Here is a 12,246-nt window from a genome sequence, read left to right on the forward strand (position 1 = left end):
AAGAGGAAAGAGAATTACATATTCCTTGAACTTGTCCTGTAACATCCCTCTCCCCCCCCCATTTTCAGAATGGATAATTGGAGTAGGCATGCTCAGTCATTACCAGAAGCCCCACAATGAATCTTTGATAGATGAAGCAGGGGCTTATGGTAGTGGAAACCATTAGAACTGCCTCTGCCTAGCAAAATAGTAAACCCAAAGCAGTATTACATTTCTAGAGGGATTACAGAAATTAATCTCAGCGTCAAAGACTTAAAGGTGATTCCCATTGTATCCTCATTCAAGTTGCCTATTTGACCTGTGCAAAAAGTGGATGGATCTTGTAGAATGACAGTGAATTATCATAAGTTTATCCAGGTGGTGACTCCAATTGAAGTTGCTGTTACAGATGTGGTTTCAATGCATGAGCAAATTAATACTACATCTGGTACACTTGGTATGCAGCTAGTGATCTAACCAATGTCTTTTTCTTAATTGTGGTTCTGAAGAAACACCAGAAACAGTTGCCTTCAGCTGGAAAGACCAGCAATACACCTCCACTGTCTTCCCTCAAATATAGAAACTTTCCAGCACTATGTTATAATTTAGTCACAGGGATCTGGATAGTCTTTTCCTTCCACAAGGTATCACACTGGTCCATTATGACCCAGGCTGATCGGGCCTAGTAAGGAATAAGTGTCAATGGCCTTAGACATATTAGGAAGATATTTGCATGCTAGATGGTGGGGAATTAAACGGATAAAAACTCAGACACCACTGGGGGGTTTAAGTGGAAAGGAAGTGTTTTGAGAATGATGAGGGCAATGAATGTACAAATGCGCTTTACACAATTGATGTGTGTATGGATTGTGATAAGAGTCTTATGAAATACTACTCTTAAAAAAAAAAAACTCAGACACCTGCTGCCTCGATGGAATTTCTAGCAGCTCAATGTGTGTGGACATGTGGAAATATTTCTTCTGAAGTGAAGGATAAATTATTACACCTGGCCTCACATACAACTAAAAAGGAGGCACAATGCCTAATGGGTCTCTTTGGATTTTAGAGGCAAGTATATTCCTCACTTGTGTGTAATGCTCTGATCTATTTATCAAATGACTCAAAAAGCTGCTACTTTTTAGTGGGATCCAGAAAAGACAAGGCTGGGCAAGCTGACCTGCCGCTTGAATTATATCATCTACCTGATCCAATGGTGCAAGTGGTAGTGGCAGAGAGAGATGCTGTTTGGAGTCTTTGTCAGGTTCTTATTGGTGAATCGTAGTATGGATGCTTAGCGTTTGGGAGAAAAGTTCTGCCATCCTCTGCCGGTAACTACTCTCCTTTTGGGAAATAGCTGTTGACTTGTTACTGGGCCTTAGTAGCAACTGCATTCTTAACTTTGGGCCAAGTAACTATGTGGCCTATTTTCTGGCTCACAGAGTCTTAAAGTCAGACATGCACAACTGCACCCTTTATTAACTGGAAGTGGTATGTACAAGATTGTGCTCAAGCAGAACTTGAAGGCATAAATAGGTTACACGAGGAAGTGACTCAAATCCCCACTCCTGTCACAGTGACTTCTGAGATATAGTCAGTTACTTGCTGTGGCTGTTCTAGCCATAACTCCTTTTGTGATGTATTATGCATTCCAGCCTCTGTGCCAGCGGTTATCGTTCTACTTTGGAAGGAGCTCTTCGTTACAGGATTAGAATGGGATGCATTCTGAGTCTCGACCTGAGTAGAGGGTCTGATACAAGCCGCTGCCTTTTGTTTCTTTGGGGGTCTGACCTGCTGAAAAACAAAGCCCACACATCCGTCAAAGCCTTCCCTTCTGTGATCAGCAGCGTGAAAGAAGCAAGATGGCCTGCTTTGACTTTCCAACATTTTTGGCTCTGGTTCTGGACCCTACATTCTGCTCACCTCCGTTTGACCTCCAGTTTCTGACTTTGTGTTGTGATCTATCACCTGTCTTGATTTGTGGCCTGTCTTGATTTCACTAGCGTCTTCAGGTTCGTGGATGAGGAAGATCCGCCCGACAGAGGGCAAAGTGTCAGATTTGGGAATTAATAGCACCCACAATCACCTGAGCCATGTTCTTTCTTTTTTTCAAAAGCATTTTACTGGGAGCTAATGCTGATTTCATTCCACTGTTGAATCTCATCCAGCAGTATTGTACAATTGCTACCACAAGCAATTTCAACCATTTTTATAATGGAGTTCAGTGAGACATGGTAACACATGATCAAACCTAGCATAGAAGTAGCATGCTACGGGAGGAGGGACTGGTTTCCTAATAGGTAAGGAAGGATAGAGAGCGGAGGCAGGTGTGTCTACCTCGGCTTCAGGGCAATAGGGAAGCCAGAGGAGGTCAGATGTAGCCACTGAGCTCTTCGCTCACCCAGTTCCTGACAATGGCCTGAGGAAGAGAAAACTTACCCCAGGTTCTGTGTGATAGACAGACCCCACTCAGAAGGACACAGATGAAGGGAAGGTGGCTTCCTGATTTCACCTGATTGTTCTTTTTGCTTGGAAGGAGAAATGGTCAGATGTGTGGCTGTATATTGATTCATGGAATATGGTCAATGGTTTGGCTGGTTGGCCAGGGATTTGGAAAGAAAATGATTAGAAAATTGGTGGCAAGGAAGTATGGGGACATGGCATCTGGATAAACCCCTTTGAATGGGCCAAAAGTAAGGATATTTGTGTCTAATGTGAATGCGCACTAAAAAGAGCGACCTCAGAAGAGGATTGTAGCAAGTGGATGGGATGATGCATGCTGTGGCTGTCAGTCAGCCTCTTTCCCCAGCCACTTCCTGTCATTGCCTAATGGGCTCGTGTACAAAGTGGTCATGGTGGTAGAGGTGGAAATTGTGCATGGATCAGCGACATGCACTTCCACTCACCAAGGCTGACTTGGCTACAGCCACTGCTGAGTGTCCACCCTGGCCAGCAGCAGATGCCAACACTGAAGCCCTCATATGGTACTATTCCTGGGGACAACCTGGGGGCAAAGTGATGACCTTGGACCACTTCCATGAAGGAAAGGACAGTATTTTGTTCTTTCTGTGATAGACACTCTGCATACAGGTTTGCTTTCCCTTGCGTACAACACTTCGCCCACACTACCATTCATGGTATCAAAGTATCCCATATTGCACTAGGGTCAAGGGACTCACTCCACAACAAATAAGTCTACCATGGGGGTCAGAGAGAGCGGTGGTCTCGCCATGTTCCCCATCAACCTGAAGCACTTGACTTGATAGAATAATGAAATGTCTTTCTAAAGATACAATTATGGCACCAACTAGATGGTCATACCTCACAGGGTTGGGACAATGTTCTCCAAGAGGCTGTGTATTTCTAAACTAGCATCCAAAAAACTAGCATCCAATATGTGGTGCTGTTTCTTCCATAGCCAGTATTTCTGGGTTATGTAAAACATAACTTCCTTAAGTAGTGTTGCTGTAAGAGAAATACCCCAATGGGGTGGCTTTAAAGGGCAGACATTTATTTTCTCAGACTTCAGGAGACCAGCAGTCTGAATGCAGGACACCAGCTCTCAGGCTAGGACTTCTTGCTTTCAGTTTCTGTGCCTTCCACATTTGCTCAGCTCTCTGGCAATCTTCATGTGGCACCCATCTTCATCTTCCCCTTTGGTGCATCCTTGTCCCAGTGTCTATGCTGTTTATAACGCAGAAATGTTTGGGTTTAAGACACACCCTTTGCTGATATGGTCCTGTTAACATAACAAAGAAAACCGTATTTCCAAATATAATTATGTCCATAGAGATAGGGGTTAGGATTCCAACATATATGTGGGGGGACACAGTACACAATTGAATCTATTCAATAGTCCTTACCAAATGTAGTTTTTCATCAGGCTCCTAAGAATAAAGCCATTAGGAGATCCCCCCAACTACCAGGACCCCAATTCTGCCTTGCAGACCTGGCTAGACCAAATGATGCACAGTGGTACGGATGGGAATTGGAAACGCAGGGAATCTAGGACCAGGGGTGACAGTGGCGATACCAGGAAGGAAGGGGGGTGTAGAAAGGGGGAATTGATCACAAGGAGCTACATATAACCTCCTCTCTAGGGGATGGGCAGCAGAGGGGTAGGTGAAGGGAGACGCCGGGTAGTGTAATATAAGATATAATAATAATTTATAAATTATCAAGGGTGCATGGGGGAGGGGGGAGGAGGAAGGGAGGGGGAGGGGGGGAAAAGGAAAATGAGCTGATTTCAGGAACCCAAGAGGCAAGCGAATTTTGGGAATGATGAGGGCAACAAATGTATAGATGTGCTTTACACAATTGATCTATGTATTGTGATGAATTGTATGAGCCCCAGTAAATTGATTTTAAAAAGAAAGCCATTAGGAGAAGAGCAGTGGGGGTGGGATGAGGTGCATGTTGACATTATGTGACACACACTCCATTGCTTCAGGTGCAATAGTTGGACTTGACTTTGGATTAGGTGTTTTAATGATTGCAAAATTGTATCATAATTAGTGGAATGGGTAGCTTTAGAATTGTATGTATGTATGGGCCGAGACGACGGGGCTGGGTGCACGTTTGGCAGAGGAATCGTTTGAGTATGTGCTAGCTATGTTCCATCAGCCGCCCCACTCATGGCCCCCTAGTAGAGCCTATCTCTTATATAGGCTTTGGAAAGGAAAACCCTGCATACTTCATGGCTTGATGGCTGCAGATGAGTAAACATGAAAACATACTTGACTAGACGAAAAACAAACAAACAAACTCACTGCCATCAGGTTGATCCCAGCCTCTAGGGATCCTATAAGGCAGAGTAGAAGTGCCCCTGGGGGCTTCTGTAAATCTTTTCAGGAACAGGAAGTTTCATCTCTCCACTTGGAGCCATTAGCAGTTTCTTGCAGTCAGCCTAATGCACAACCCACTACAGCCACAAAGATGCTCATTCCCAATGATTCTCAGAACCAGAGTCCTCTTGGTTCGTCAATAGTAGTCTTTAATGCTGAAGGTCATGCTGTGGTGTTAGGACTTGGGTAACTGTGGGAAACAGAAGGATTTCTCCCAAGTTGTCTCCCCCAAATATATGCCAAACTTAGCTGCTTGCGAATGACTCTACACTTGGAGGTCATCAGAAGTAGATCAGGGGTTATTCTCCCTAAGGGCTATCAGCCATCTAGAGCAAGCAGTCACCACTGCTTATCCCACAATAAGTAGGACCCACCCTTCTGATAAGGATAGTAGCTGATTGTTTCCTTGTAGGAGACCCCAGAGAGGTCAACCCACCCAAGGGTGGCCAAGGTTAGGCCACCCTCATGAATCTAGGGTCCACCCTTCTTGTCACATGTATACCTCTAGTTCCTCCCCTTCCTATCATGTGTACACCCCTAGCTCATCCTCTTCCTATGATGTGTATGCCTATTGTACTGCCCCTTCCGGTGACATGTGGTTACCTGTAATCACGCCCCCCTAAGTAGATATAACCCTGGGTTAGCAATTAACGGGGTCCTCCAGCCTCCTGCCAGGTACTTGAGCCTCCTGCCCGGTCCCTGCCCCACCTAGCATTGGGCCACGCTGTGGGCGGACCTGGCTGGTAAGATCGTGGCCACCCAGGAGGTGAGCATGCTACCATGAAATGTGTCTGACTCCATTATTCCAATATTTTATCTATCTCTCATGCTCTCGATGACTTTAATATAATCATTATCTATCTCAACTGTACAATTGTGCTTACTGAACCCGTGATTAGTGGTGGGGGGCTGGCACCCCCTCCAACCACAGGTAATTTTGTTTGGCTCTGTCCAAGAAAAGCAGACAGGGGAAAAACAAAAAACCAGGATAAAAGAGCAGATGTATTGAAAGAAGCAGAAATAGGAGCCTAATGAAAGAGGAAAAGAATGACACTTGCTTCCTAAGGGCTGTACTGTTGCTTTTCCAGTATTTCCCTGAACCAATTGAGATCTGTTGAAACTGTAAAAGTACATATGTGGGCTCAACTCTTTCCTACCAACGTTCTCCCGGATCTCCGCGAGAGGGAGGGACGGGAAAGGGGGAGTAAGGGAGACAAGAGGGACTCTGGCATAAGCAGCATCGGCTTCTTGGATTTTAGTGCCCTCATCAGAGCCGGCTCAAGGGTATCTGTTTCTGGTGGTAGAAAATGCACTAGAGAAAGCTCAAGAGGAGGGATTGGCGAAGAGAGCACAGCATTGGCCTTGGACAAGAAAAAAATCCCCACAAACGTAGAAAAAGACTAATTATGCCATAGTTGTAACATGTAACCATGAAACCTGTTTTAAAATCTTTTGAATCTGTTGCTAATAAGTCACCTCAGTGAAAACCAGCCAATCAGCATCCGCCTCACTTCTCGAGCCAGAGAGGCTGAGTGCCAACCAGTTAACAGCAGCCTCGCGAGGCCCGGTGCATCCGGAGAAGGTGTCTGTTTCCCACCTCTAGAGATCCGCCGGTTCCTGAGCTCCGTATTTTCCCTAACCCTAAAGGCAGAAGAGGTGTTGTTTGATCTGCTTGGAGAGATGGTCCCTGGGCAGCATATTTAGTTTTAACTTTTTATTTCAGATAGTGAGCAGTGGTCTGATCCTTTGATATTTCTCAGACAAGAAGAAAGAGAGAAAAGTAGATGCCCTTGTAGGTACATTTGTTGGTCAGGAAAGAAGGTTCCAAGGACATTCATGCAGCAGACATTTGTTGAGCACCTATACCAGGGACAAAGCTTTCTTCCCTAATGGGAAGTAACAAAAAAACTCCAACATAAGTGCATTCTTCCATCTGTCTTCCTTTAGAAGTCATATAATCTGACGATATCATCCCTACTATTCTTCACCATTCCCATCTACAGACCGTCCACATCAACAGGGAAAAGGTGGGCTGTTGTCAGTTATCATTGTGTTGGCTCGGACTCAGGTCAGCCTTGCGTCTAACAGAATGAAGTGCAGCCCGGTCTGTGCCCGCTTCATAATCGTTGGTATGTTTGAGCTCATTGTTGTGGCTGTTCCGTCTGTGGTGGTTAATGTTATATGTCAACTTGGCCGGGCTAAAATTCTCATTGACTTGAAATAGACTATCCATCATCTCCCATGGTGTGATCTGATGTGAGCAGCTCATCCTTTGGTAGGGAAGTTTTCTTGAGGGTTTGGTTTGCACCCATATTATAAACTTGGACTTCTCTGAGCTTGCCATTTTCTTGGCGTCTAACCCTGGATCCTGCAGCTTCCCACCTGTTGTCTGACCTGCAGATTTGGGATTCATCAGCCCTGACAACCTCATGAGCCAGCAGAGGCCTCCAGTTGTCTCCGAGCTTGCAGGTTTGGGATGAGTCAGTTCCTCTCACATGTGAACCAGCTGAGGTCACTAACCCTCATGATGGCCTGAGAGACTTCCTAACAATTGTGTGAGTCATTTCCTAAGTCTGTATATGTCGACATATGTCCCCCTGGTTTTGCACTTCCAGAGAAGCCACCAAGTCAGTCTTAATCCATCTCATTGGTTTCTCTCGTTTCCACTGAACAGGCAAACCCAAACAACAGCCACACAACAACCTGGGTCCTGTGATCAGGATCTTACTCTCTGCTCCAGCACCTACTTCTGTAATCTTGTGCATGACCCGTCTGTGTCAGCTAGCTAGTGCAGCTATGATAGACATTTCACAAGTAAGAAACAAATTCATTCTCTCACAGTTTAGGGAGCTGGGAGTCCCCATGCAGGGTGCCGGCTCTAAGGAAAGGCTTCTTCTCTCTGTTGGCTCTGGGGAAAGTTCTTGTCTTCTTTCCATGTCTGTGGGCCAGGGCCCCCTTGGAAATCTCCGTGTGCTTTGGTATGAGCTCTTCGTGCAGGGATCCTAGGGTTAAAGGCTGTGTTTCACTCCTGATTGGTCTTTCTTCGCGGTAGGTAGGTAGGTAGGTAGTGCCTTTTCTGATTTCTTCTGTCCAGTCGTGGGTTATACATGGGCTGCAGGTCACAGTCACCAGACACCCCGAGGAGAGATGGGGACTTTCCACTCCCATGAAAAGCTAGTCCCAGAAACCTGCAGGGGCACTTCTGCCCTGACCTATAGGGTTGCTGTGAGTCAGAAATGACTCAATGGCAGTGAGGTGTGGGGTTTTTTTGGCAGTGGGTTTTAGTTTAGGTTTGTTTTGTTTTATTTTGAGTGTATCATGTAGTGATATCTCATTGTTTTAATTCTCTAATGACTAGTTATGAGCATCTTTTAATGTGTTTCATTCATTACCGTCTTCTTTTTAAAAACAGTGTATTGTCATATAATTCACAAATCATACAACTCAATAGTTCAACCATATGAAAAAGAGTTGCGCAATCATCAGCACAATCGATTTTAGAACATTTTCTTTAATCATTTTGTTGGGGGCTCATACAATTCTTATCACAATCTATTCATCCATCCACTGTGTCAAGCACATTTGTACATTTGCTGCCATCATCATTTTCAAAATATTTTCTTTCTGCTTGAGCCCTTGGTTTCAGCTCCTCATTTTTCTCCTCCCTCCCCTCCCTCATGAGCCCTTGATAATTTATAAATTATTATTTTTTCTTGTCTTACACTGACCGATGTCTCCCTTCACCCTCTTTTCTGTTGTCCATCCCCCTGGGAGGGGGTTATAGGTAGATCTTTGTGATTGGTTCTCCCTATCTATAGTCTTTAAGGAAATGTCTGTTCCAATAGTTTGCCCTGAATGTTCTAATTTCATAATTAGGTTTTTTGTCTTATTGTTGAGTTGTAGAAACATTTTATGTATGAGGGGGATTTAAAAATTTGTGGTGTTGTGGGGAGGTGGAATAAAAAATTTGTGGTAACATTTCATTACATTTTAATTCCATTTTCCACAAACTTTTTGAAGCCCCTTGTATTCTGTACACACAGATCCTTGTCCTAATTTGCAATCTGTCAAGTAATTCTTTTTTATTAGTGGTGTCTGTTGAAAAGCAAAGGTTTCATTTTTTAAATATATATATTTCAGGGACTTCCAAAAGTCTGCAGGAAAATGGAATTAAAATATAATGGAATGTTTTCACAAACTTTTAAAATCCCTTTCATACATCTGTAATGGTTCAGTCTTCCTGGTACACTGATCTTTTCATCATTATGAAAGACCCCTTTTATCCTATTAATAATGCTTACCTTATTTTTGCATGATTACTAATATGCCATTCCATTTCTCTGTGGTGACGGCTTACTCAGTTGTCTAGTTTCAGCTTTTACTTTCAACTCATTTGTGATTTTTAAACTAAAGTGTGCCTTTGTAGACTGTGGACAGTTGAATCTTGCTCTTTTCTCCCACCTGACCATCCTAAGTAGCTGGGCTAAACCAGCCCCTTCGTTTTTTAAATCTAGAATGTTTAGTTAATGCACAGTCACAGTAACTATTGATATGGTTAGATATACATCAACCATTGTGCTTTTTGTTTTCAACATCCACAAGTTTTTGTTTGTGTTTCTTCTTTATTATCTTTTAAATGACACAGATGTTTTCTAATATACTATTGTAGTTCTATTGTTGTTTTTTCTTGCTTTTTCAGATCACATCAGTCTATATACATTGCTTCCCAGCAAGCGTGTCTATTGCTTCCCAGCAAGCGTGTCTATTGCTCACTTTTCTCCAGATCTCATTACTAACTGAGGCTGTACTACTCAGTCTGACTGGAACCACAACTCTATAGATTTGCAGAGCTGTGAGTTTTTCCATCCATTTCCTACTGAGGTTGTCACTGATACTGGCAATGCCAAAGTCAAGGTTATAGGCTTCTGCCCTGTGCCCCAAATAAGTTCTGTCTCTTATGGCAGCAAGGTTATTAAGTTTCATGGCCAGTCCCACCCTAATCAAACTTCCTTTCCCACCTACGGGTCTGGAGGGGAGGCAGGGCAAAGACTGCAGAATTCCACGGTCGTATCAGGAGTTCTAGATCATAAATGTTTGCCTTTGGTCAATTTTCAGAGCATGGTTGTTTTTGATAAGTCAACCTCAGCTTTATACCTCTAAGGGGTAAGGATTTGTCAAGCTCTTGGACTTTTTTTTTTTTTTTTTGGTATCCTATTTCTTTTTTTTTTCTTCTTTTTTTTCCTTATGATGCTTGTTTTCTGTTCATTCTCTTACATCTGTTTAAAAATCTTGTATGCAAATACCATTATTCATGACATTTTTGTGCCTGTTTCTGTTGATTGACTTAACCTCCAGATTACAGCTCACATTTTAATACTTCTTTGCATGTCTAGTGATTTTGATTAGATGTTAGACATGTTAAATGTTATTTTAGTTAACAATTTAATCTTGCTTTATTTTAAAGAGTGCTGAAGTTTGTTTTGACAGGCATTGAAGATAGCTTCAGAGCAGCTTGTTCTATTCAAGCCTGATGTTGAAGCTTGGCCACGGCACACCTCCAGTAGCCTGTACTCCTGCACAAGTTTAGCCCTCCTCTAAGGTGAGCTCTTCTGGGGTCTTCTTTGACACCAGGCTTTCCAGCACCCCTCCATCAGGCCAGCAGAAACTTGCAGGCCTCCCAACCCTTGGTGAGCTCTGAGGGTGAATGTACAGTTCCCCAGTGGGTACTCTTTGCCTGACCTTTTAGAGTTCCACACTGTGTGTGCTCATGTGCATATTCAGGCTCCCAATGACCGCTAGGGAGCTTTCTGGGGCGACTTCCAGGTGTAACGCCCACTTTCCTGGTCTTCTACCCATAAATCCTAACTGCTTTGCTGCCCTGAGCGCTTACCTCCATCTCATCTCAGCTCGGCTTAGGTTTTCTGTCCTTGGAAACCGCCTTGAGGGAGGAACCCCAGGTGATTGTGAGACTCACCTCAGCGTTTCCCTTCTCGCAGGCCCTGCAGTTCTGAACTGCCTATTGTCACAGATCTGAAAATGACCGTCTCCTGAATTTTGCCCAGGTTTTAAATTGTTTAGGAGGGTAGGGCCAATTGTATGTCAGCCCTGTTAGTCGTGAAGCCGTGGTGCTGTTTTTCTATTTTCAGTCAATGCCGTGGTGAGTGCTGTATGTACAATGAAACGCTCGTGCTTTCAGCAGGCCGTGGACAGCTCGCTGGGGAGTGCAGTGCAAGGCGCATAGACCCCAGGGCAATCTTAAGCATGGTGAGAGGAGAGGTAGCTTCCACTTAAGCCCTTCCCAGGAAGCAAAGACCTCTGACCTCCACCACCTGTAGTTTTCACTTTTTTCTTCCCTCCTAGGGCAACTTCTTCTCAGCCTGTAAACATATTCTGCTTCCTCATCCCTTAAACATACTATTTATCACTCCTTTGTCCCCTCCTTGCTTGAACCAGAATGCTCCTGATGATATGATAAGTAACAGAAACCCCAACTCAAGAAACAGTTTAAACAATAATCAAAAGTCACTCCCACAACTCGAGGCACAGGGGTTGCGCATGCCTGGTTTCTCTACTGTCTCTCCTCACCGCCTGCTTCCATCGGGAGACTTTTCCATAGACTGGCTCCCTTCTTAGGCTGACAATGACTGCCTGCACCAATGAGCATGCATCCTTCCACGTTCAGATTCAATAGGAGAAAGTTGCTTAATGAGTATTCTCTTTGGATGAACATATAAAAGATTGAGGACCAAGGATACATAAAAGGATTTCCAGGCATTGGTGAAGCCCTAGCTGAGACTAGAGACTACAAGGGATGGACAGGCCCTCCTGTTAGAGGGTGGCGTGCGGCAGGGTGTCCTAACCAGGATGCAGCTAGCATGATCAATGACTGAAGATTTCATTTCTGTTTCCTTTAGAAGAGTGGCACTGGAGAAAGCCTCTGATCATCTGCAAGTGTGAGAATGCATCTTCCTTCCCCTTCCTTGGGAAGGTGAACACCTGACATCTGAAATGGAAACCTGCTCAGGTATATGGCGTGCAGCTGGGGAGCCTTGGAGACCAGAAAGGCTGAGTGCTCAGAACCAGAGCCTGGGCAGCCGAGTGAGGCGCTTCTTCAGTGACCCTGGCCCAGAGCACATGGAGGCAGCGAGGGCCTGCTGCTTCTACCAAAGAACACTGCCACGACTAGCTGCTGTGTAAAGGGGCGGCAGTCCTCCCAGATGCAGGAGGAACAGAGGGTCAGCGAGCTAAGTGGGAAGGGACAGCAACCATGGCCTGGCAGGAGATGGTGAGTAATTCTCCATTCGGGAATGTCTAAGCCCCAGATTGCTTGGACCACCCGTCAGCCCCATTCCTCTTATGGGGAGTAACTGCTCTTTTTTAACAACAACAACTAGTTTTATTGAGGTATAATTAACATTCCATAAAC

This window comes from Echinops telfairi, unplaced genomic scaffold (assembly GCF_000313985.2).
Source record: "Echinops telfairi isolate 266 unplaced genomic scaffold, ASM31398v2 ScPeMD7_7425;HRSCAF=8463, whole genome shotgun sequence".
Taxonomy (NCBI): domain Eukaryota; kingdom Metazoa; phylum Chordata; class Mammalia; order Afrosoricida; family Tenrecidae; genus Echinops; species Echinops telfairi.